At 42.9% G+C, this 23372-nt stretch overlaps 1 pseudogene; it reads right to left on the bottom strand.

Moving 5' to 3' along the window:
* Positions 1 to 16092: 16092 nt before the first annotated feature.
* On the bottom strand, positions 16093 to 17140 carry LOC105486817 (outer mitochondrial transmembrane helix translocase pseudogene; annotated as a pseudogene).
* Positions 17141 to 23372: the final 6232 nt, after the last annotated feature.

The following is a 23372-nucleotide window of genomic DNA, read 5'->3' as shown; positions in this document are numbered from 1 at the left end:
GACTGGGCTAAGTGCCTTTCTCTGTACTTAAATTGCCCAGCTCCACCTCCCCACCATCCTCTGCTTACCTCTATCAGAGTATTCATCTCCCTGTATGGAAATGTCTGAGTGCCTGGGCACTCTCTACAGCTAACTATGACCATAGTAATGCCACATACAAACAGGTCAGCCAGTAATTGGTTGATCTGGGCTAAGTGGCTCTGCTAATCTGAGCTTGACTTGTTTATGTGTCTATGAGTTGACTGGGGTCAGCAGATACAGGTTAGCCTCAACTGGCATGGCTCTGCTCCATGTGTCTCTCATCCTCCTGTGGAACCAGCGGGCTAGCCTGGACATGTATTTTTCATGGCAGTAGCAGAGACACAAGCAGAAACTATGTCAAGGTTTCTTAAGGCATAGGCTCAGAATTGGCAGTTACTTCCACCTCATTTTATGACCCCAAGCAAGTAACGTAGTCTAACCCCAAGTCAAGGATTGGAGAAATAGACTCCACCTCTTTAGTAGGAGATGCTGAAAAATCAAATGCAAAGGGGATAGACTAGATACAGGGTGGAATAGAGAATTAGGGCAATGATGCCATCTTCCCCAAGCTCCTGTGGTAGGAGTCCTATCTTACTCATTTGTATCCTAGAAGCTCATCATTGTGCCAGCCATGAAGTGGTTAATAGTCATTAACAGAGCTTGGAAGAGAATGAATGAATAAACAAACAACTTTTTCTTTTACAGATGAAGAAACAGTTCCATGAGATGCAGTAACTTGCCCAAAGTCACATAGCTAGTTCATAGCGGATTCATAAACAGAATTCAGATCTCTGTTTCTCTCCACCATGGCTTGGTGATGAAACAGTCATGGCATGGCACCACCACTATGCACACTCTGTCTGCTGAGGACTGGTGTCTGGGGTGAACACCTGCAGGCCAGCTCATAGCCCTTCACAACAGGGCCCTGTGGGTTGCAGCTGCCATGCTGCGAATCCATCTAAGGTGAGGTATGGCTAGTCCTTTGCTGACTTCTTGCATAGAATGAAGAAAGAGGCTTTCTCTGCCAACAGACAGAACACAGAGCCAAATGCCTCCTTGCATCACTGTCATCTTTCCCCCTTACATGCTAATATCCCCATCAGGGGGTTGGAGGAGGCTGCTATTTCTGGGCAGTTTCCTGCAGTTTGATGCTTGTGTTTCTAATCGCTATTGCCACTTGCTGGCATCCTCTCTGGTGTATTAACAGTTTAACCCATGGGAATTTTGTGTGTGTTTGCATCCCAAGGCTGCTTAAAGTGAACGATGGAATTTTATTTGCCTGAAAAACTAAAGACCCCTTCTTCCTTCTGGGGAACTGGTGGCAATTGCTTCATCAGCAAGGGGCAAGGTTGAGGTCTAAAACAATACAAAACTCTCCTTGCCAAAGAAAAGGGCATGGGGCCAAATCTTTCACTGTCCCCACCTGAGGATCAAGGAGGAGGTGGGAGTGCTGCTCTGTCTAATTTCCTTTTTCTTGGCTGCTGGTTAAGAAAATCAGGTTCTCAGTTGGGTGTGGTGGCTCACACTTGTAATTCCAGACTTTAGGAAGCTGAGGTGGGAGGATTGCTTGAGGCCAAGAGTTTGAGACCAGCCTAGGCAACATAGTGAGACCCCCATCTCTACAGAAAATGTAAAAATTGGCTGGGCATGTTGGTGCATGCCTGTAGTCCCAGCTACTTAGGAGGCTGAAGTGGGAGGATCACTTGAGCCCAGGAGTCTCAGGCTGCAGTGAGCTATGATTGCACTGCTGCACTCCAGCCTGGGTGACAGAGGAAGACTTTGTCTCTAAAATAGAGAAAGGAAAAAAAGAAAGCAAGCAAGCAAATTAGGTTGAAGTAATTGGCTTTCTCATTAGATAGCTGTGTGACCTTACAAAGGCCACTTCATTTCTCTGCATCTGAGTGGCAATCAGTAAAACAAAGTGGGTTACTAGATCTATGCTTCAGAAGAACAGGCTTAAATCCATCAGATGTACACATCAGAAGAGAAGGGCTGTGTGCGCAGTTGATGGAGGGGGAAAACAGGGCTCAAAGCCATGGGATGAAGCTGTAGAATCTTTATGGGAACTCCAACTCCATGGTTAATACTTTTAAGTACATAGTGTATCTACACCATGGAGTAGAATGCAAGCTTCCATGAACCTAGTATAAACAATGGTTAACTGCATCAGTCTACACTCTCCATTCCCAAACTATGCTTTTCTCCTCTTCTGACATCAGAGGCACTTAGTAGAAAAACGTGAGAAGCTCCAAGAGAGTTAATATTCTCTTCAGAAAATGGTTATTGGCATGGGTTCTTTCCAATTAAGACCTGAGTTGATGTGACTTCTACATCTAATTTGGGGAACGAAGGAGGGAACTTTCCACAGGTCTGTAAAAGTTAGGGCTGCCCTGGTTAACTTTTGTCTTCAACTGTGTGTAAATATTGATCTTTCAAGCAGGGTGAAGTGCCAACTCTTCATAAAAATTTAAGTCAGGGAGAGTGGGGTTTGCGCTAAAAGAAATGAGAAAGTTATTGCTATAAGTTAATTTTGGAGACTGTGGTGGGCTTTGTGATTATGAGATGTATAGATCCACCTTATGAAAATCCAGCTTTTGAGAGTGCTGCTGGTAGACATCTGTCAGCCGTTAGCCCATTTGGGAACTGGCTGGCTCAGGGTTATACCTCCTTCCAGGGGCAGCCTGCATCCAGTGATCAGTTCATGTGGGGAAAGAAGGCATGATCCCTCCATGCTCAGGAGTCATTTCTTTTAGCGCAAACCCCACTCTCCCATTACATGGCATGGGTGGCCAATCCACTTGTGATAAAGCCCCAATCCAAGGTTTCCCCTGGTCTGAAGGATGACTGGCGATGACTATGTGGGTCTCTAACTGAAAAGGTGGATGGAATCCCTGTTGTGGCCAAAGCAAATAATAACCTCATTTCCCCTGGCAATGGGTGTTGGCTGGTTGTTAGTCAAGTTATTTCTCTCAGTCTCTTCCTTTAGGAATTTGAGAAAACATCACTTATATTATGCATATCTGCTTCTTCCTTCTTTAGCCATGTTCTGCCAGGGACACCAATTCCTGAGTTAGTCCTGAACAAGAGCATGTGTTTTTGTTTTAGTTTTCTTGAAAGCAGAGCCCGAGACAAGGACTTAGGTGCAGGTGGCTTATCTAGGAGATGGTTCTGAAAAGCCAGGGTGAAAGAGTGGAGAGAGCAGGACAGGGAAGAAGGACAAGCCAAAAAAAAAAATGCGTTTTACTGAGTTGATCATTGCTGTGGACAATTGCAGCTCATTCTTGCTGGGAACTCTCTGAGAACTCTGTAGAACACACCTCAGCATTGTCCCTCCATTGGTTGAGGGCTGACCCCAGTAGACTCACAGACCCACAGCTATGAGTGGCACCCAGGGACAGGTTGGGCTACTTCCTGCAACTTCAGAGAAGGTCCTGACCTGCAGAGGACATGGGAGGACCGTGCTAAGATCCCCTTCAAAATGGGACACGCTGTGAGGTACAAATGATGGTGAACTGGCAGCCAGGGCTGGGATAGGTAAGACTCATGCAGTCTCACAGGGTCCCATAGTTAGAAGGGCCCCACACTTGGCTTAACAGTCTGCTGGCATCATCTTAATTGACATCCTTAATATTTTTAACAAGACACCCCCATTTTCATTTTTCCTGGACCTCAGAAATTATGTTGCTGGTCCTGCTGACATCCTCCAGTTGTTAACTCTCAGGATCCACCTTGATCATCAAACCAAGTTCAGGTTCTTCTCAGGGCAGTGCCCCACCAATAACTGAGCAAGGCAGCAATATAAAGAAGGGCCGAGACCTCTCCATCCAACACAGGACTCCTCTCTTGCACAATCTCGATGGGTGCAGATTTTGTGAGGTCTGTATCAGGGACTGACAGCTCCCCCTGTGCAATCCTGTTTTCTCCTTTTTCCTTTCTCGGTAAATCTTTTGCATTCCTAGCACTGACCCCGCATTTGCTTTCCAGGAAATACAACCTGCTACTGCAGCCGAAGTGAGAGGTGGAGCAAGCGAATATGATGGTAGGTAACAAGAACACCTCCTAGGTCACCTCTGCTGCCGCCCAGCCTTGGAAAACTCCTCGTCCCACAACCCAGCAGGTGAGAGCAGCAATTTGTCTTGGTATTGCAGGCCTGGAATGTGTACAATCAGGGGCAGCCCTTCATCTTAATGTCCACCAAGCTTCACCTAATTTTTACCACAAGCTTAGACAAGACAACTGGGCTTTCGCCTCCGTTTTTCACATGGCACTTGCTATCGTGTGGGTATTTGACCCTCTAGACCTCAGGTTGAAACTTGATGCGCAGTGTCAAAGGTGAGGCCTAATGAGAGGTGTTTGGGTCATGGGGGCTGAATCTGTAATGAATGGCCTGTTGCCCTCTTCGGGGTACAAATGAAGTCTCACTCTATTAGTTCCTAAGAGTACTGGTTGTTGAAAAGACCTTGACGCCTCCCTGCTCTTCTGCCTCCTCTTGCCAGGTGATCTCTGCACAAGTTGGCTCCCTTTCACCTTCCACCATGAGTGGAAGCAGCCTGAGGCCCTCACCAGAAGTAGATGCTGGCACCATGCTTCTTGTACAGCCTGCAGAACTGTGAGCCAAATAAACCTCTTTTCTTTATAAAGTGCCAAGCTTCAGGCATCTCTTTCTAGCAACACAAACGGACTAAGACAGCACGTCAGTTCTACTGCAACGAGGGATATGCATTGTACCCCAGCTCTCTCAGCTGGGACCTTGCCTAGTTCTTGCCAGCCCCTTTTCCTGAGTTACACTGGGAGAATCAATAAAAACAATTAAGGACACAGGCCAGTAGACTTTGACATTTGGAAAAGCCACAGTCCAACACCTTCACGCCACCCAGCACCCCAAATTCCTCATAAAGGGGTCCACTGCCTATTGTTTCTCCAATAACATTTTTCTTTTAGCTAAGAATTTTTGTCTTCTCTCCACATATATGACTTAACCTGAACTGATGACTTTCTTTCTTGAATCACTTTTCACAGAAAAATCAATTTTGTGTCTCTCCATACAAGCTACAGTATGAGTGACAAGGCAAAATTATGTTATTACATACCACATGACTGGTAAATCCATGGATGTGAAAACACTACCCTTGTGTTAGGTCATTTTTGAATCACTATGAAGAAATACCTAAGGCTGGGTAATTTATAAAGAAAAGAGGTTTAATTGGCTCACAGTTCTACAGGCTGTACAAGCATGGCACTGGCATAAGCTCAGCTTCTGGTGAGGCCTCAGGGAGCTTTTAAGCATAGCAGAAGGTGAAACAGGAGCAAGCACTTCACCTGGTGAGAGTGGGAGCAAGAGTTAGGGGGAGGGTCTTAGACTTTTAAACAAACAGATCTTGCATGAACTAACTGAGCAAGAACTCACTTATAAACAAGGGGACGATGCTAAGCCATTCATGATCCAATCACCTCCAACATTGGGGATTACATTACAACATGAGATTTGGAGGGGACAATATCCAAACTATATCAACTCTATACTGATTTAAATATGCAAAGGCCCTAAGTATCCCCTCTGCATCTACCTTAGCCTTAACCATATGTTTAATGAATATATGTAGGCACCTCTACATATGCACCTCTATTTGCAAATATGGATCAATGCCCCCAAATTCTTAGCCTGTGTAGTAGATTCTGTTGCTTTCCCACCCAAGCCCCTTGGCTAACCTCTTGGATTCACCTGCAGCTGTGATGGAGAATTCCTGTGTACACCAGCGGTATCCACACTGAAGCACCTCCTCCTTTCAGCTCTGCCTGAGAGCTTTCTCTAACACCAGGGGACCTTGCTCAGACCATGCACAGAGCAGCCCAGTGTGCTGAGGAATCCAAGTTCCCAAGCAACCTCAGCCCACGAGGGAGGAGAGTTGGCAGATTATCACTCCAGCTTCCTCATCCCTCAACCGCTCAGTGGGACAATTCTATGGTATGTTCTGTACCAGTGGTTTTCAAACTTTAGTATGCATCAGAATCACCCAGAAGGCTTGCATGACATGGATTGCTGAAGCTCATGATAGAGCTCCCAGGGTGGAGACTCAAGATTTTGCATTTCTAATAAGCTCCCAGATGATGCTACGTGTCTGATCTTGGAATTGCCTTTTGAGAAGCAGTTCTTCAGGAAGACTCCAGCAGAACGGAGTCCCTACTGCCCGCAGAGGCCACCCTGATCACTAGTGCACACTTCCTTGGCTGCTTCTCTTTCCAATCTCATTTTCTCATCCCTTCATTTGGATTACCTTGGAATCACCTCCCAAATAAACTCCCCCTACTCAAGCTTTTGTCTTGGGGTCTGCTTTTGGCAGAATACAAGTAGGAGGCCATGGCTTCTTATATGATCTCTGAATTACATTACACGTATATATTCTTTCAATTAAAAAAGATACAACTACTAGTGTGGGAGTCTTCAAGGAGGCCCCAAACTATCTGAAAACCATTGATTTAGTTAAACCCTCATTTTACAAATGGTCTACAAATGTTCGGGGTCTTTAAAAAAGAGATTCCGACCAAAATCCAAAGCTCCTAGATTTTCACTCTCTCACACTGCCTGTTGAGAAAGTAATCTCTTCCTGATATCATATATTGAATGACTATGGGTCCACCTGCATGATCAAAAGGTGTCACATATGGGGTTGGGGGCCAGTTTTTCTGGTATTTCCTTCTTTTGGGCACCACATTGAGGCTTAATGTCCAAGGTCTTGGAGACTTACTTCCTATCCAAACCACATCTCTTATTTTTTCTGTCCAGGCAGGGTTTGGAATTTCTTGTCTTGTTCTGAAATATCAGGCCTTCCAGGTTCTCTCCATTAAGGCAGACATCTGCCCTGTCCCTCCTCCTTGGTCATCCCCTGAGCCTGCAAGCATCGGTGGCATAGGACTCAGCCTGCTGTCTTCCTCTATTCTGCTAACTGTAAACTAAACAGAGGCTACTGTGAAATTCTCACCTATATGATTTATACAAAACCTCCTACATATTTACAGACAGTGGAGCAAGTGATGAAATGCAAGAAGATACTCTGGTGCTCTAAGCTAGAGGAAAAAAACAACCACTCAGCACCTCTGAAAACCCCACTGTCTGTATCCTGCAAGAAGCGGCAAGTCTCCCTCAACCCTCACCCTCCTTAGCTCTGTGAGCCTCCATCTGGTTCCCTTCTATGACACTGTGTTTCATTTTTCCACTGCCTCCCCATGATCTGTAGCTGGTGTGATATTTTGGAGTTTGCTTTTGGAAACATTCTTTCAAACATGTCACACCCTGATGCCATCTGCCGTGTACATGCCCTCCACCTCCATCAATATGTCCCTTGGCATTTGAAAGTGCTTGGCATTTTAGAAGCCGGTGAGGAACACTGCTTGGGGGATTTGCTGTCAAAATCAAAGATGTCACCCCTGTCCTGACAGAGGTGTTTTGTGTGGAGCCATTGGCCTTGATTGAATTTAGAATTCATTTTCTGAAAGGCATCTCAAGTGACCCAGTGGTAGGCTGAACTCCCAGTATGTCCATATTTTAATCCCTGGAACCTGTGAATGTTACCTTCCATGGGAAAGGGACTTTGCAGGTGTGATTAAGTTAAGGGCCCTGAGATGGTGATATGGTTTGGATGTTGTCCCCTCTAAATCTCATGTTGAATTGTAATCCCCAGTGTTGGAAGTGGGGCCTGGAAGGAGGTGTTTGGGTCATGGTTCAGTGCTGTCCTTATGATAATGAGTTCTCATGAAATCTGGTTGTTTAAAGAGTGCGGCACCTCCTCCACTCTCTCTCTTGCTCTTACTCTCCCCATGTGAGTAAGAGCCCCGCTTTGCCTTCTGCCATTATTGAAAGCTCCCTGAGGCCTCCCCAGAAGCTGAGCAGATTCCAGTGCCGTCCTTCTTATACAGCCTGCAGAACTGTGAGCCAATTAAACCTCTTTTCTTTATAAATTACCCAGTCTCAAGTACTCCTTTATAACAATGCAAGAATGAACTAACACAGATGGGGAGATTATCTTGGATTATCTGGTGGATTCAGATGTAATCATAGGGTCTATAAAGGAAGTCTATAAGGTGTTGCTTTTAGTCACTAAGGCTGTGATGATTTGTCACAGAAAGGTGTCTTTTAACTATCTCCTGATGAAGTGATTTGCTTTCAAAGCAGGAACCTGTTCCCAGAGCATGATTCTGTTTTCAAGATACCCCAGTCATGGTGATAAGTTATCGCCACCACTTCTTCCCCTCATGAAGTAGTGGGGACACCATGACACATCCAAGCAATTGGTAGCAAACTTTCTGCAGAGCAAGTAAAATAGGCATGTTGCTCCTCAAGCCTGAAGGTCAGCAACAGACTGTGATATTGTTTGAATTTCCTTCAAGAGCCAATCCAGTATCTATACTTGGGGCTGCTGTGCTCTGGCACTGAAAAGGGGAGAAAGGAGAGACAGGAAGATCTTTGTGACTGTCATGTTTCTTCAGAAAACCATTCAGACCATCCTTTTCCTAGAAAATGAAGTCATTCTTGTTCCAGGAAATTAATTACTGTTCTCAGAACTAGCAGAGATCCATGGATATGCAAATTGTCCATTAAAATGCCCATCAATCTCCTATGTAACTGATGCCCAACAGCATCCCTTCCAAAGGCAACGTGTTTTCAGTCCCTCCTTCTCTCAGGAATAATGCACATCCTAATGGAAACATGTAGATTTCTCTTCACTTCTTTCCTGTTCCTGTTTCCTCTCTGGAAAGAGACATACTATTTGTCCAAGGATCTGGCTAGTCAACTTTTGCTCACCCAGAAGCTGGTCTCTAGTAATACGAGCTGCCAAGAGGCAACTTTCCCTGCACAGAGAGATGTCAATCCTCAGACCTTAGAAGAGGGAGAGTCAGTCTTCTGTAGGGTGGGATAACAAAATATTCCAGCTGGCCTGCGGAAAACCCCAGTTTATGCCTGTAGTCCTTGTGTAATTATAAATGATGTCCTTTTCACTCTCAAAAGTGTCCTGGCTGGATGGTAAACGTATGACCATCCTGCCTGGAGTTTTTCCTGAGGTCTTGGTCTGGGGAAATAGTCTAGGAAGGCAGCATGTTGTCAGTGAATAGCTGAATATCCATCTGGCCCCTAGCCCAGGGTATGCTCTGCCTCCATGCCACACAGAGTTTAATTTCATTCAAGATGCCAGCCATGCATGGGGACAGCCTCTTCCTGACGTCTACCCAGGAGGCTTTGAACTGTGGCATATTTAGATGCCCATCAAGGCATCTAAATACCATTTTCTAAAAGTAAGTTAGGTCTCTACCTTACAGTGAACCCAAAAATAAATTTTGGATGCCTGAATGAGTTAGATGTAAGAGATAAAATGACAATAGAATTAGTAGAGACCCATGTAATCTAGGTTGGAGAAGCTTTTTCTATGCACTAAAAGGAGGAAACTTTGAAAGAAAAGATTGATCTCATTATAATAAATTTAAGTTTTCTGAATGTCAAAAACACACTTATCCACTCAAACTTAAAAGCAAAATTCAATCTAGAAAAAAAAATGTGTGCCATATAGGAAAGACAACTGCTTGATAAACTTAATAACTAGATGTAATTCACCTAACCAGAGTTTCCTATTATATTGGACTAAGAAATGTGGCAATGCCAATTAGATGTGGCCTGAAGTATAAAAATAATAGCTCATACATAATGAACTTTCAAAAATCAATTTGTAAAACTTCAAAGGAAAAAAAAACAAATAATTTGAGCAATTTACAAAAGAAATACAAATATCAAATTAAGCATATTTATTCTCTCTCTCTCTGGTAATAAAGCAGCACAAATTAATATGGCATATTTTTCACCTACCATTTCCATGACAATCCTGGTGCTGATGAAGAGATGGGTCAAAGCACTCTCACACATGCCTAGATGTCAAGTCAACCTTTCTGGAGAACAGTTTGAGCATACATCAAAAGCCTTACGTGTTTACAAACCCCTTGATTGCTCATTTGAGTCATGAGAGCAAAGTCAGATGGTCATCCCAAAGTCAGTCAGACAAACCTCCAGGTTTCCAGGCCTCCCCTCAAAGTTACTACTAGCATATCAGTAATTGCCTCTTGGGAATCTAATTCTGTCTTTGTAAAGTCATTCAATTCAGGACTCCGCAAATACAGGAACTCACCAAAAAGATAACTCCTCACAGTCTGGTTTCCAATTCCACTGCTTTCTGGTTGTAGATGCCCCTATTCCTCTCTTAGGGTTAAGGTTAAAAACAAGTTCGCCAGTCACCAGTTTAATAGACGATAAGGGCTGAGAAACACTAACCTAAGTTATTCCCCTACCCTTGAATCCACACTAAGAATACCCTGTAGAGGCCAAGGGCAGTGGGTCATGCCTGTAATCCCAGCACTTTGGGGGGCCGACGTGGGCGGATCACGAGGTCAGGAGAGGGAGACCAGCCTGGCCAACATGGTGAAACCCCATCTCTACTAAAAATACAAAAATTAGTTGGGCATGGTGGCAGGCATCTGTAATCCCAGCTGCTTGGGAGGCTGAGGCAGGAGAATCGCTTGAACCCGGGAGGCGGAGGTTGCAGTGAGCTGAGATCGTTCCATTACACTCCAACCTGGGTGACAGAGCAAGACTCCATCTCAAAAAAAAAAAAAAAAAAAAGAATATCCTGTAGATCCAGGACATGGAATCCAAGAGCAGTCAAGTCCGCAGGAAGGAAGTGAGGCCAGTGAGGGGTCAGCCTGCATTTGCACTATCTTTTTACTGAGAAACACATGAGTCTGGGCAGCCCAGTGTGCAGGGCACAGACGTGCTCACCCCACCCTGTGGCTGGGGACATGGTGCAAGGAAGCCAATGGCAAGGGTTTGGCAAACAAAATCGGCTTCCAGGCTGGAGGAGAAGAATGGAGTGGGAAGGAACGTTGAGACGAGGCTTTGGGTGCCGCCAGGGCGTTCTCATTTCCCTCCATTCATCGCCCGCCATTGTTCCTGATTACAGTTTTTGCTCCCGTCCATCTTACATCTTTACATTAATCTTTCCAATTCGGGGTAATTTACCATATTGTGTTTGCTAATTTCCCATTTAGAGCACTACGCAGGCAGGTTCCCACTGCTTCCTGAATGGCTCAGAAGCCAGCTGAACAGTCAAGACACAAGAATTCTTTGCTTCTGGAGTCTGCCTTTGTGAAACAGGATTAGCTTTGAAATACAGACATACCAGAAGCAGGGAGCAGCTGTTTCCATAGAAAAACAGGGGAGTCAGGACAGGGGAAGCGGTGCTGAGCGGAGTGGTAGGTGGCAAACCACTAATTTCGGCTCTCAGCTGAGAGATTGACATGGAAGGCAGAAGTAACTGCTTTGCTTCTTTCCTCTTGCCCTTATCAGGCTCAGTAACAAAGGAGTTTTTCTTTGTTCCCTCTCTTGAGAAATGAAGTTAGCAATAGGGGAGTATGAACAGCCTGGCATGACCAAAATGCCCACCTACCCACATGCCCTTGGAAGATATCTCTGAGTCACCAGGAAATGGGGGTTATAGCCTAGGCCACCCAACAGACAGAATAACAATTGTGCATAGCTCTGTAACACATTAATCTAAAACAATTTCTTTAGCTTGCAATTCTGTGAGTCAGAACTTTAGGCTAGGCTCAGCTGGCGATTCTACTGGTCTCAGCTGGCTGCCCCCCTATGTCTGCAGCTGCAAATTGGCTGTGTTGGTCTTGTCTGGGCTTTCTCACAGGTATGGGCCTCAACTGGGACTAGTTGGCTGTGGTCCCCCAGCAGGGTACTCTGGATTATTTTCACAGTAGAGGCAGGAGTTCAAAGAAAACAAGCAGAAACATGCAAGCCCTCTTGAAGCGCAATCCCAGAATTGACCTACCTTCTCTTCTACTACCTTCTACTAGTTAAAGCAAGTAAAAAAGCCAGATTCAGGGGGCGTACAAATAGACTCCCTTCTCAACGGGAGGAGCTGCAAAGTCACATTGCAAGACAGATGCATACAGCAAGGAATGAACAAGTATGGCCATTTTTGCAACCTTCTGCAGCCAGCCACAGGGATTCTTTGCCCAGTCATCTACTGTCCCATAGCTATGAAGACAGACTCAAAAGATCTTTTATAAAGCAATTTTGCTCAAAGAACACCCAAGGTCTATCCCCTCCAAAATTCAAGGAACTCCTTCATCATGACACATCAATCTCAACACCAACAACTGCAGCAGCAGCAACATTGCAAAACCCAAGTCTTGGCAGAGAAGGCTTCTAGGGGTTCAGCAAAAACAGCAAATGACCTTGGGTAGTTTTAGAAAGACGTTTACTAAAATGGAAAGTATTGTCAGTCACAGTAGCTCACACCTGTAAGTCTCAGCACTTTGGGAGGCTGAGGTGGAAGGATCATTTGAGCCTAGGTGTTCAAACTAGCCTGAGCAGCAAAGTGAGACCCCATCTCTACAAAAATAAACAAAATTAGCTAGGTCTTGTGGTGTGCACCTGAAGTCCCTGTTGCTTGGGAGGCCTAGGTGGGAGGATCACTTGAGCCCAGGAGATCAAGGCTGCATTGAGCAGAGATCACACCACTACACTCCAGCCTGGGCAACAAAGTGAGACCCTGTCTCAAAAATAATAATAATAATAAAATGGAAAGGATTAAAAGATCAAAAAGAGGGGATGCTGATGCACCCAAAGACTAGAAATAGCTAATCATGAGACCTCTAAATTTGGAAAAGATTCTTTCTTTCTTTTTTCTTTTCTTTCTTTCTTTCTTTCTTTCTTTCTTTCTTTCTTTTCTTTCTTTCTTTCTTTCTTTCTTCTTTTCTTTCTTTCTTCTTTCTTTCTTTCTTCTTTCTTTCTTTCTTTCTTTCTTTCTTTCTTTTCTTTCTTTCTTTTTCTTTTGAGATGAGATCCTGCTCTGTCGCCTAGGTTGGAGTGCAGGAGTATGATCATAGATCACTGGAGCCTTAAACTCCTGGGCTCAAGTGATTATCCTGCCTTATACAGGGTTATAGGCTGCAAGGTGGCCTTCCTGACAGGCCAGGAAGCATAGTCTCCCACAAAGACCTTTAGCAGGCACTTTGAAGGAGGAAGGGGTAAGATAGGAATTTTTACTGAGCGGGTTGGCCAAGTATAAATATTCAACAGGTTATAGGATGCTCCATGAATATTCATGAGAGGGGAATCTTAACACATGCATACTGAATAAACATGTATGTTACATAAGACCTGTGTTCATCTTGGGGTGGAGACTTAACATTAACTGTATTACAATTAGGCCCTATATGTCAAAAGGTGAAGCAGGGATACAAAGGGACTTAAGTGTGCAGCCTCTGTAAAACCAGCCAGAGCCAGTCCGTGGTCAATGGTCTTTAATTAGGAGTAAGTTACAGAAATCAGTCTCTTGTCCAATCAAAGCTATAGTTATGACTTGTGGAACAGTAGGTGGAGGTCAGCATCTGGCGGTGGGTGAGCTGCAACTGCTTCAATATTGCCTGTCTCAAGACCAGTACTTGTTTAGCTGATAGAGAAAAAGAAAAGCCTTGTGGCAGGTAGAACACAGTTTATTCTTTTAGTGTAGTTCTTTACTTGTATGATTTAACCCTTGCCTGGCACAGCCTTAAGTCCTATTTTGGTATCTTGTTGGCACAGAGAGCCTGTACTGTCAATGGTATGATCTCTGTTTTAGCATTAATGCTAGTGGTTGTGTCTAAACTGCAAAAGGGAAGGGGTAATAAGGTGTGTATGACCTCCCATCCTGTCATGGCCAGCAACTCAGTTTTTTAGGTTTCTCTGGGGCCCCCTTAGCCAAGAGGGGGTCCATTCAGTCAGTTGCAGGGCTTAGGATTTTATTTTTAGTTCTCAGATCATTAACATACCTAGGTCTGAGCTGGAATCCAGTGAGTGCTAGAGCCTTGAGGAGTCAGGTGTAGGGTGGAGGGCAGGGATCAGACAGGAGCTACAGTCATGGAAAGACACAGCCACTTCCAACTATTTTCACAGTTGGTAACTGAAACCATGGATAAGGAGAACTACCATACTGACTGTTGTGTGCCCAGACCTATTTAAGTTTTTGCCTACCTAACCATATTAAGCTTTCACAACAACTCTATGTAATGGACACTATCACTATTTCCCTTTCACAGATGAGAAACTGAGGCTCAAGGCTCAGAGAGGTTAGGTAACTCACCCATGGCCATAAAACTGGTGAATGGCAGAGCCAGGATTTGAACCCAGGCAGTACATAAACTCCTGCCCAAAAGGCTTTACTGCCTATAGCGAAGCATGGTCCCAGCAGATTTCCCGGGACTCTGCACGATTCCAAGGTGTCTTACATGTCACTCTATTTGCTTCAATTACATTTACCTGATGATAATCTGTTTTGAAAACTGGTCATTGATGTGTGCTAAAAACAAAAAAAAATAGCCAGATTATTGTCTGGATTTTTATCAAGCAAGGTTTGTTATTTACAATCTATATTACCACCTGTGTAGAATTTTAATATTTGCTGCATTTCTTTTTTTTTTTTAAAGAGGGACCCCTTTATTACACATTTATAAAATAATCGTATAATATAGTTATTAAAAATGGGACACTTTTTTTCATTTTTGGTATCTTGTATTCAATTTTTCCATCCTCTTCACAATCTTCCATAACTTGCTTTTTGTTATCCAGTGTTCAACTGAAACTTCTACCCCACCATTCAAAGTACAACCGAAGAATAAACGATCTAATAGATTGCTGTGAGAGACATTATCGGATAAATTAATCCAGTATGACATGAAAAAAGATTGAGAGTTTTAAAATAAATACAGTAAAAGCAAAAACATGAAGCACAATTTAATCTGATGATTTAGAAAGCACCCCAAGATTGTGTTGTGGCGTTTTCCTCATGCTGCGTGTTTAGGTGCCTATAACAGAATTCTGGTTAGTAAAATATTGAAAAAAAAATTCACATATAATTCACATTAAATGACTACAGATAGATACAATATGGGCATTTTGATGTGTACATTTGTACTTGACCAGGGCACAATTTATAATATACTAAGAAAACTAAAATTAATTACAAAATGAGTATTTTTAGCACACTTAGTAACAACTACTTGTTTTAAACTATTATTTCATTTTTGTTGACCAAATTATATTTGACCATAATTAAAGAACACATAACCTTAAAATAATATTTAAGAAACATAGTTACAACAGACGTATGTACATTAAATGAAGAAAGGAAAGAAATGTACATGTATTAAAGGGTACTGAGGTTTTTGAAACCTTTTCTTTTGAAAAGTCTTTTAATCCACTTTCATGTAAATCAATTTAAACTTAAAAAGTTTATACTCAGTATACTTACAGAAAGAGGTGAAATCAGTGTTGAGCACATGACTGCCTAACAACCATTCAATGCTGACCATGAACTAGTATTTTTATTTGATTATCCTGACAAACATAATAATTGAGCCCGTGTATATATGCAAGATGTGGAGGATCCAACTAATCAACTGCAGAAAGAAAAACACTCAACTTAAAAAAGGTTGAAAGAAATGACAAATGGAAATGGCTGAATCACTGTGCCTTTTTGACACAACCTTAAATCTTAGTTTTACTATATATTATTTGGTACTCCTGGATTCAGTAGTTGGAGTAAAAAATGTTTCTGTATTCAAACATATCTACAGAATGTCAATATAAAATGTGTGGATATATACATTCAATATACACACACATACATGCACACACACAAACACATACTCACATGTCTAGGAAACAGCACCTAACCACATCCCTGTTTCTCACTAATGACCCAATGAATCATTTATGGCTTTAAGACCAGCTTAGATTCTATAAGGCTGTACAATATATGGCTAAAGAGGTCAAACACAGGCACCCACTTTCAGGCTGGATTCAACTGTTCCTCCTCGTGATTTTTGACAAACAGTAATACCACTTACATAACAACTATATCTCAATAACTTAGAATTCAGAGTATAAAACCATAAACACTGAGCTCCCTCATGGTTTAAACAGCACTCTTTCCATTCTATTTCCACTGACTGATAAGAGGACACACCAAACTAGATCTCTGAACTGTACAAATGATCTTTACTCTTAATCTAAACAAACATGTGTTAAAACATTCTGAAATGCTGCATCCTTTGATTTCTTCATCTTTTCAATTGCCCGATGCAGGTCCTGCTGTTGAACAGGCTGAATTTCATCTTCATCATGGCTTTCTTCTGATGTAGAATTAACATATTCTCTAACACAGAGGAGGGCAGCATCTCGACACATCTCTTTTAGGTCACTTCCTGAAAAGCCATCAGTTTCCTGGGCCACTTCTAGCAGGTCTACATGCCTATCCACATTTTCATTTTTCAAGATGAGTTTCAGGTTGCTTCTCTCTGTTTTAAAGCAGGCTTGTTGATGTGAAATCTTGTAGGCGTTCTTCTCATTATAGCAGAGTCAAGGTCCTGAGGACGATTGGTAGCTCCCATTACTATGACCTGGCAGCTGTGATCAGTATCCAATCCATCCCAGAGACTCATAAACTGAGCTTTCATCATGGCTGTAGCCTCATGGTCAGAACTTGAACAGTTTCGTAGAAAGGAGTCTATTTCATCTGTAAAGATGATGGATGGTTGTAGTTTTATGGCAAGGGAGAATACAGCAGCAGCCAATTTTTGAGATTCTCCATACCACTTGTCGGTCAGTGTCGAAGGCTGAAGGTTAATAAATCGACAGCCTGCTTCTTTGGCAGTGGCCTTGGCAATCAACGTTTTACCACAGCCTGGAGGCCCATAGAGAAGAACACCTTTTGGAGGCTGCAGAAGCCTGGAATTCTCAAGCAAATGTTTCTTTTTGATAGGTAAGATGACTGTGTCTTTCAGATCCGTAATGACATCATCTAAACCTGCTATATCATTCCAAGTGACCTGTTTCTGAGCTTCTAATTTTTGCTTCCTGGTTGGATCAATTGCATCTACCATCCATTTGATAGTAAAGTATGTCACTGCACCAAATACTGTCACACGGAAAATTAAACCAACAACTTCACTCCGACTCAAAGGACGAGAAAAGGCTTCAGCATGTACCATCTTGATTGTTAACCCAGGAGCAGAAACAGCGGGAGCAAATGCCTGCTGCATTTCTTAAGCACTTACCCTCTGGGTGCTGAGATAAAGACCTTGTATGTATCATCTGCACAAATCTTCATGACAACACAAGGAGGTAGATGTAGATCATCACGATTGCCATAATTAACATCATCCCATTTTGTAGAAGAAGCTCACAAGAATCCTTCAAGTGCATTATTTTGTGCTTTATAGCCAAAATGGGAGCAGTTCACGGAGGCCCTCTGAGGCCTTGACCAATCTCTATCAGCTGTAGTTTTCTCCCCTCTTCCACATCTTCCTGCCTTCCTGGTTGCTGCTGTCTCATTGCTTCTCTCTTCTCAGTCTTTCTCTCTCTCACTTCCCTGTCCTGCTCTCTCCTTTGTCCACATCATGGACCACTCAGCAGCTTCCCAGACATTGTTTGCCCTAACAGTGATATCTAAGATCTCATTTCTAAGGGAACAGTTCCTACTAGGAGTACCCCAAACATTCCTCAACACTAGTGACAGGTACAAGAAATGTTTCCTTTTGGGAAATGTCCATCCTGAACATTTGATAAATTCAGACATAGGGACATGGAGAAGGTATAATACTTATTTCAAACCATTGACAGAATCAGGAATCACATTTAAGTTATCTTTAATTATCTAAGCTGACAGAGGCAACAATCAGCATGTACAATCCAAATACATAGGCAAAAGGAGAGAGATTGTGGCTGGGCATGATATTCAAATGTTGTGTTGTGGCCATTCTGACAAGCACATTTTTTCATATTTCATCAACCTGAAATTGGCTATTATAAATGGCATCTTCATAATTGCTGTTGGATGGGCAGCAACAATGCTACAGTTGTCTTTGCCATGATCTCAGTCATGGTTCATTATGTCATCACTTCAGTTGTACGTTGCAGGTTCTGTGGTTGTTGGGTTTAATTTCCATTTAAAATACAAACCAAGGCATATAAAAGGGCAATTTAGCCTTGTCTCTTTACTCCGTCAGGGTCTTTCCAGACTAATCTGATTTAGAGGGTAAGGCCTGTGGTGCATGGTTCATGAATGTTCTTAATCATGGAACACCTACTGGAAACTTCCTTGGACTGTGGCAATGATTGTTTCCAAAGACAAGGCCAAACTTTGACTTTGTGTGTGCTTTCACAAATTTGTTAAAGGGAAGTCAGAAAGAGGAATATAAGAAAGGGCTACTCCACAGTCGTGTAACACCAGGAGGCTCCCAGTCTACAAATTGTTGCTGTTGAAGTTCACATTCTTTGCAAGCCTACTTGGCCCTGGAGTTACAGAGTGAATAAATCCAAGTGCTGGCCTAGTATCTTTTCTAGAGATGACTAGGGCACCTCTGATCCGACCTCCCTCCCTCACAGGATCAAACCTCAGAGCACCACTCCATAAACAAGCCTATGACATGGCTTTTAACATTTTGTTCAAAAAAGAATATTAGAAAACTTTTTGGCAGTAACTACTGAAGTGGACCACAGATGGACTCTAAGGCACAGCAATTCCAATTCTAGGTACATGCCCAATAGAAACATGTACTGACATTTACCAGAAGACATGTACTAGAATCTTTGGCCTTTATTAATAGCCCCAACTAGAAACATATGATGTCTGTCAGTAGCACAATGAATATATAAGCTGTATTTTATTCATATAATCACATACTATAAAGCAAAAAGAATAAACAGTCTATGACTACATGCAACAACATGGAGACTCTCACAGACATAATGTGGAATGTCAGGAAAGTACACCTACTGGATGACACCATTTGTATAAAGTACATTCTAGCTATCTCTTGCTGTGCAACAAATGACCTGAAAAGTTAGTGGCTTTAAACCACAGCAACTTTTTTTTATAAGTCTGCATTTGAGCAAGGCTTGGTAGAGGACAACTCATCTCTGTTCCATTCTGAGGTACGTGGGAAGACGGGAATTCAGGGGGCTGGAATCATCTGAAAGCTTCTCCTCCTATGGGTGGTAGCCAATGCTGGCTGTCAGCTGAGACCTCAACTGGAGCTGTGGTTGGAACACATCAACTTGGCCTTGCATGTGGCTGGATTCCAAGGGTGATCACCCCAAAAGGATCAGGGAGTCACTGTCTTTTATAACTAAGCCCCAGAAGTCGCATGCTATTACTTCTGCTACAGTCCCAGGTCCACACATACTCAAAGGGAGGAAACAGAGATGGAGGAATATCAGCAGCACATTCTCAGGAAAGGAAGGATGGGATATATTAGTGCAGCAGTCTTTGGAAAATACACCTGCCATAAGGTACACAGCAGCCAACACTAATCTGTGGTTTTAAAAGGAAAAGTAATGGTTACCCTTAGGAAAAAGGTAGTGACTAGAAGGGAATGTGAGAGGGGCTTGGGGGTGTTCATAATATTCTGTTTTTTGACCCAGTGCTAGTTCACTTTGTGAAAATTCATCAAGATGCACATTATGACTTGTGCACTCTGCTTATGTATGCTATAACCCAATAAAGACTTTTTAAAGAATAGTAGCAATGATATTTGACAAAGCTTGGTGGATTCAGTAGGCCCAATAGAAAATTTTCTCAACAATAGCCACAAGTCACATCCTTTGGGATGTGATTTGAGTTGGATGCTAGCTCTCTCCTTGGTAACTTAAAACTTGCTAATATGGAGAAAATGGGTTTCTTTTTGTAGAGCTAGAGAAAGATTAAAGCCAACTGTGATGGTTAATTTCATGTGTCAAATTGGCTGGGCCACATTGCCCAGATATGTGCTCAAACATTATGTTGATGTTTCTGTGAGGGTGGTTTTGAATGAGATAAACATTTAAATTGGTGAAGTAAAGCATCATCCTGCATAATGTGAGCCTCGTCCAGTCAGTTGAAGACTTGAAATAGAACAAAATACTTACCTCCCTTGAGCAAGAAGCAATCAACCATGAGAAGGCCTTCAGACTTGTTCTATGGCATTGGCTCTTCCTGGCTCCATGGCAGACTACCTTCAGGCTCAAATTACCACAATGACTCTTCCCTGGGTCTCCAGCTTGCCAGCCCACCCTGCAGAATTTGGACTTGTCAGCCTCTATAATCATTTGAGCCAATTCTTGTAAAACATAAATTTTTTTTTCCAAAAAAAAAAAAAAATATATATATATATATATATATATATATATATGCATAAATACACACACACACACAAGTCCTATTGGTTTTGTTTCTCTGGAAAACTTTGACTAATGGACCTGTATTCTTGGTGTCTGTCTTGTATCCTTTCTTATTTAAGCGACTATCCACTGAGTGATCTATGTCTCTCAGAGAGCCAGTAAAACTTAGCCCAGCCCCAATTTCCATGGCCTTATGAGGCTCTAAAGCTGTCCCTACAGACTCTCTCCATCTGGAACTTTCTTCCAAATGCTTCCTTCTCCTTCAAAACGGCCTTACAATTCACACACAATCCCTCATTGGTTCCCATTTTTGAAACATCATTTATCCCAAGCATTTCATGAATTTATTGACTTTATTAATGATTTGAGAGAGTAAAGAAAGAGTTCTGTATTAGTCAGCTATTGCCACAATGTGCTGCATAGCAAATAATCCCAAAGCACAGTATTGCACAACAATGAGAATTTATTCTCTGATCACATATCTGTGGGTTGCCTGGGGTTTGGCTAATAGTCTGGACTTGGGTGGACTTGGCACAAGCTGTGGGTTGGGCCTAGGTCTGTTCCATGTGTTTCTTCTTGTTCCTGGTCCTACAAATGCCCAAGGCATGTTCTTGCTATGATAAAAGTCAGGAGTGCAACAGAGCAAAATCCCCACCCAAGAGCCTTTCAAGCCTCTACCCATGTGATATCTGCTGACATCCCACTGACCAAAACAAGTCACACAGCCAAAGGTAAAGTCAGAGGAAAACACCTCCTCCCCTTCCCCCACGTCTGGGGCCATGGCAGGGGTGTGGGAGAATTAACATTAATGATCTGAGCTCCCACAGTGAGGCCTCTTGCCAGTCCCCAGCCCCCCTCTCCTTTCTCTCTTCCGCTTTGCCTCTCTCTAGAACGTCAAGAAAAGGCTTCCCTGGCCTCTGCAGAACGGTGTCTCTTTCATCCGGCCTGAAGCATTGTTTTATTCTACAAAACTCAGGACATCTTCTCAATGAAAGTGAGTCTCTCCCCAGGAAGCTGGCTGAGAAAAGTAATCTGTTCAAAACCTCATGTAGAACAGACAGAGTCCCCTCACAGAGTCTGTGGCCGTTATCATGCTGAACCAAAAGAAAAGTAAGCCATCCCCTTTCAAGCCCCCAAACCCTTTCTCAGCAAGCTCTGAAGTGGAAAAAGATTAATATCTCCAGGCTCCTGAGCCACTAAAATAAAGAATAAAGTTCCTCTGGGGAGTTGCCTGGGCCTTTTTCTGAATGCACCTCTGGCCAAAAAACAAATAAAACAAACTCTTTCTAGGGATCTCAGGGACAGCACTTTAACGGAGGAGCAATGAAGAACAAAGCCTCCCATCTGCCACCGCTAAAGATGATCCCCGGGCAAACTGGGGAAAACAGAGCAGAAAATTAAGCCTTTGCTTGGTCTCCTCTCCTAGGCTCAGTTCTCACCAGTCCAGACCCGCAGCACACCCTGCAAAGAGGTAGGTGTGATGGAGATCAGGAGCAGAAGCAGAAGACAGCCTGGATATTGACCTTCCCCAGGGATGCTTTGATGCCGAGCTGTTTTATGCCTAGATAATGAACATACCCACAGCACTCCTGGGTCTGAACGCTGATATCACTCTCTGTCCTCTTGCTCCAGAAAAGCCACTGAATAGTGTTACTTGGTTTAGTTTGGAGGGAAGTGGGGAGTAGAGCAATGTGATCAGTTTTCATACAGTCTTTCAAGAAAGATGAAGATAAATCGAGTGTTCAGACACAGGTTATAACTCACTACGAGGCTGCAGGCTTCTGGGAGGCCGTGATTCTGGGGGATGGCAGAGCTGAGCAGCAGGCAGGGATGGGACTGCGATTTTTGCAGATTCTAACTTATACTTTTTTCTGTATCTTAGCAGTTCTGAAGTTGGGATGCATCTCAGTATATATCAAAGCTTCCTTACAACCACTTCCTCTAAGAAGTAGTCATGCCACATAGTTGCCCTTGACTATTACATGCATGAATATCAGAAGCACCAGCGTCAAACCCTGGAGAGTGGTATCCGCCATGTGCATGGAAATCCTGGAGCCTCTCCTAATTGGTCTGGGAGTGAGAAGGGAAAATATCCCTTCAGGAGCCCTCCCCAAAGCAGGAATCAGAAGCAGGCTGCAAAACCAGCTTCAGAACCCAGAGCCAACACTTTCAGTTCATGCTTGGATGATAAAAGGCAAACTCATAGAAGGAGAGAGTAGGATGGTGTTTATCAAAGGCTCAGGGATGGGGGTGGATGGAGAAAAGAGAGATGTTGATTAAAACGTACAACGTTCAGCCAGGCAGAGGGTCAAAGCTTTAGTGATCTATTGTACAGCATGATGAGTATAATTAATCATAGCATTGTGTATTTCAAAATTGCTTAAAGATTGGGTTTTAAATATTCTTATCACAAAAATTCGTAAGTACATAAGGTGATAGATATGTTAATTTACTTGATTTTATCATTCTACTATGTAAACACATACCAAAACATCACATTATACCTCATTAATATATGCAATCATTATTTGTTAGTTAAAGATAAAATTAAAGAACAGAATTACTGTATTACCAAGACTCTTCATGGCACTCAGGATGGCATTGCCAGAGGAGTGAGGAGACCACAGGCAACAACAATTTGGGAGTCAAAAGTGAATCAGAAAAACCAGGTCAATGTTAAGAAATTTAGACTATATTAACCAATTTTATTTTGCTCATATTTTTCTTTTTATATTCACCCAAGTACTATATTATAAAAATTTTTACCTAATTAAATGTAAAGCCCCTTCAAATAAGTTAAAAATAAAATTCTAAAGAAAGCAGGATGCCGTAGTTTTCCATTGCAATGTTAGTTCTTCCTTAGTGAGACATAAAATAAAGGTGCATTTGGGATTAGGTTGAGTTAAAGGCCCCCAGTCTAATCTCCTGCTTCAGTCGCAGTGCCCAGGAAAATGAGCCAGAGACAGGCAGAATGCTGAGCCCCACTGAGTTTGTAGTCAAAGTCCCCACCTCGCTTTGGGGCACGTTCCTCTTCCTTCCCTCTTGAATGAAAAACCGCTTCCCTCAGACATCAAGCGCTGCTGCATTCCTGGCCCAGATC

Source organism: Macaca nemestrina, chromosome 15 (genome assembly GCF_043159975.1).
Source record: "Macaca nemestrina isolate mMacNem1 chromosome 15, mMacNem.hap1, whole genome shotgun sequence".
Classification (NCBI taxonomy): domain Eukaryota; kingdom Metazoa; phylum Chordata; class Mammalia; order Primates; family Cercopithecidae; genus Macaca; species Macaca nemestrina.
The sequence above is the reverse complement of the archived record's forward strand: the minus strand, read 5'-3'. Positions and strand labels throughout refer to the sequence as shown.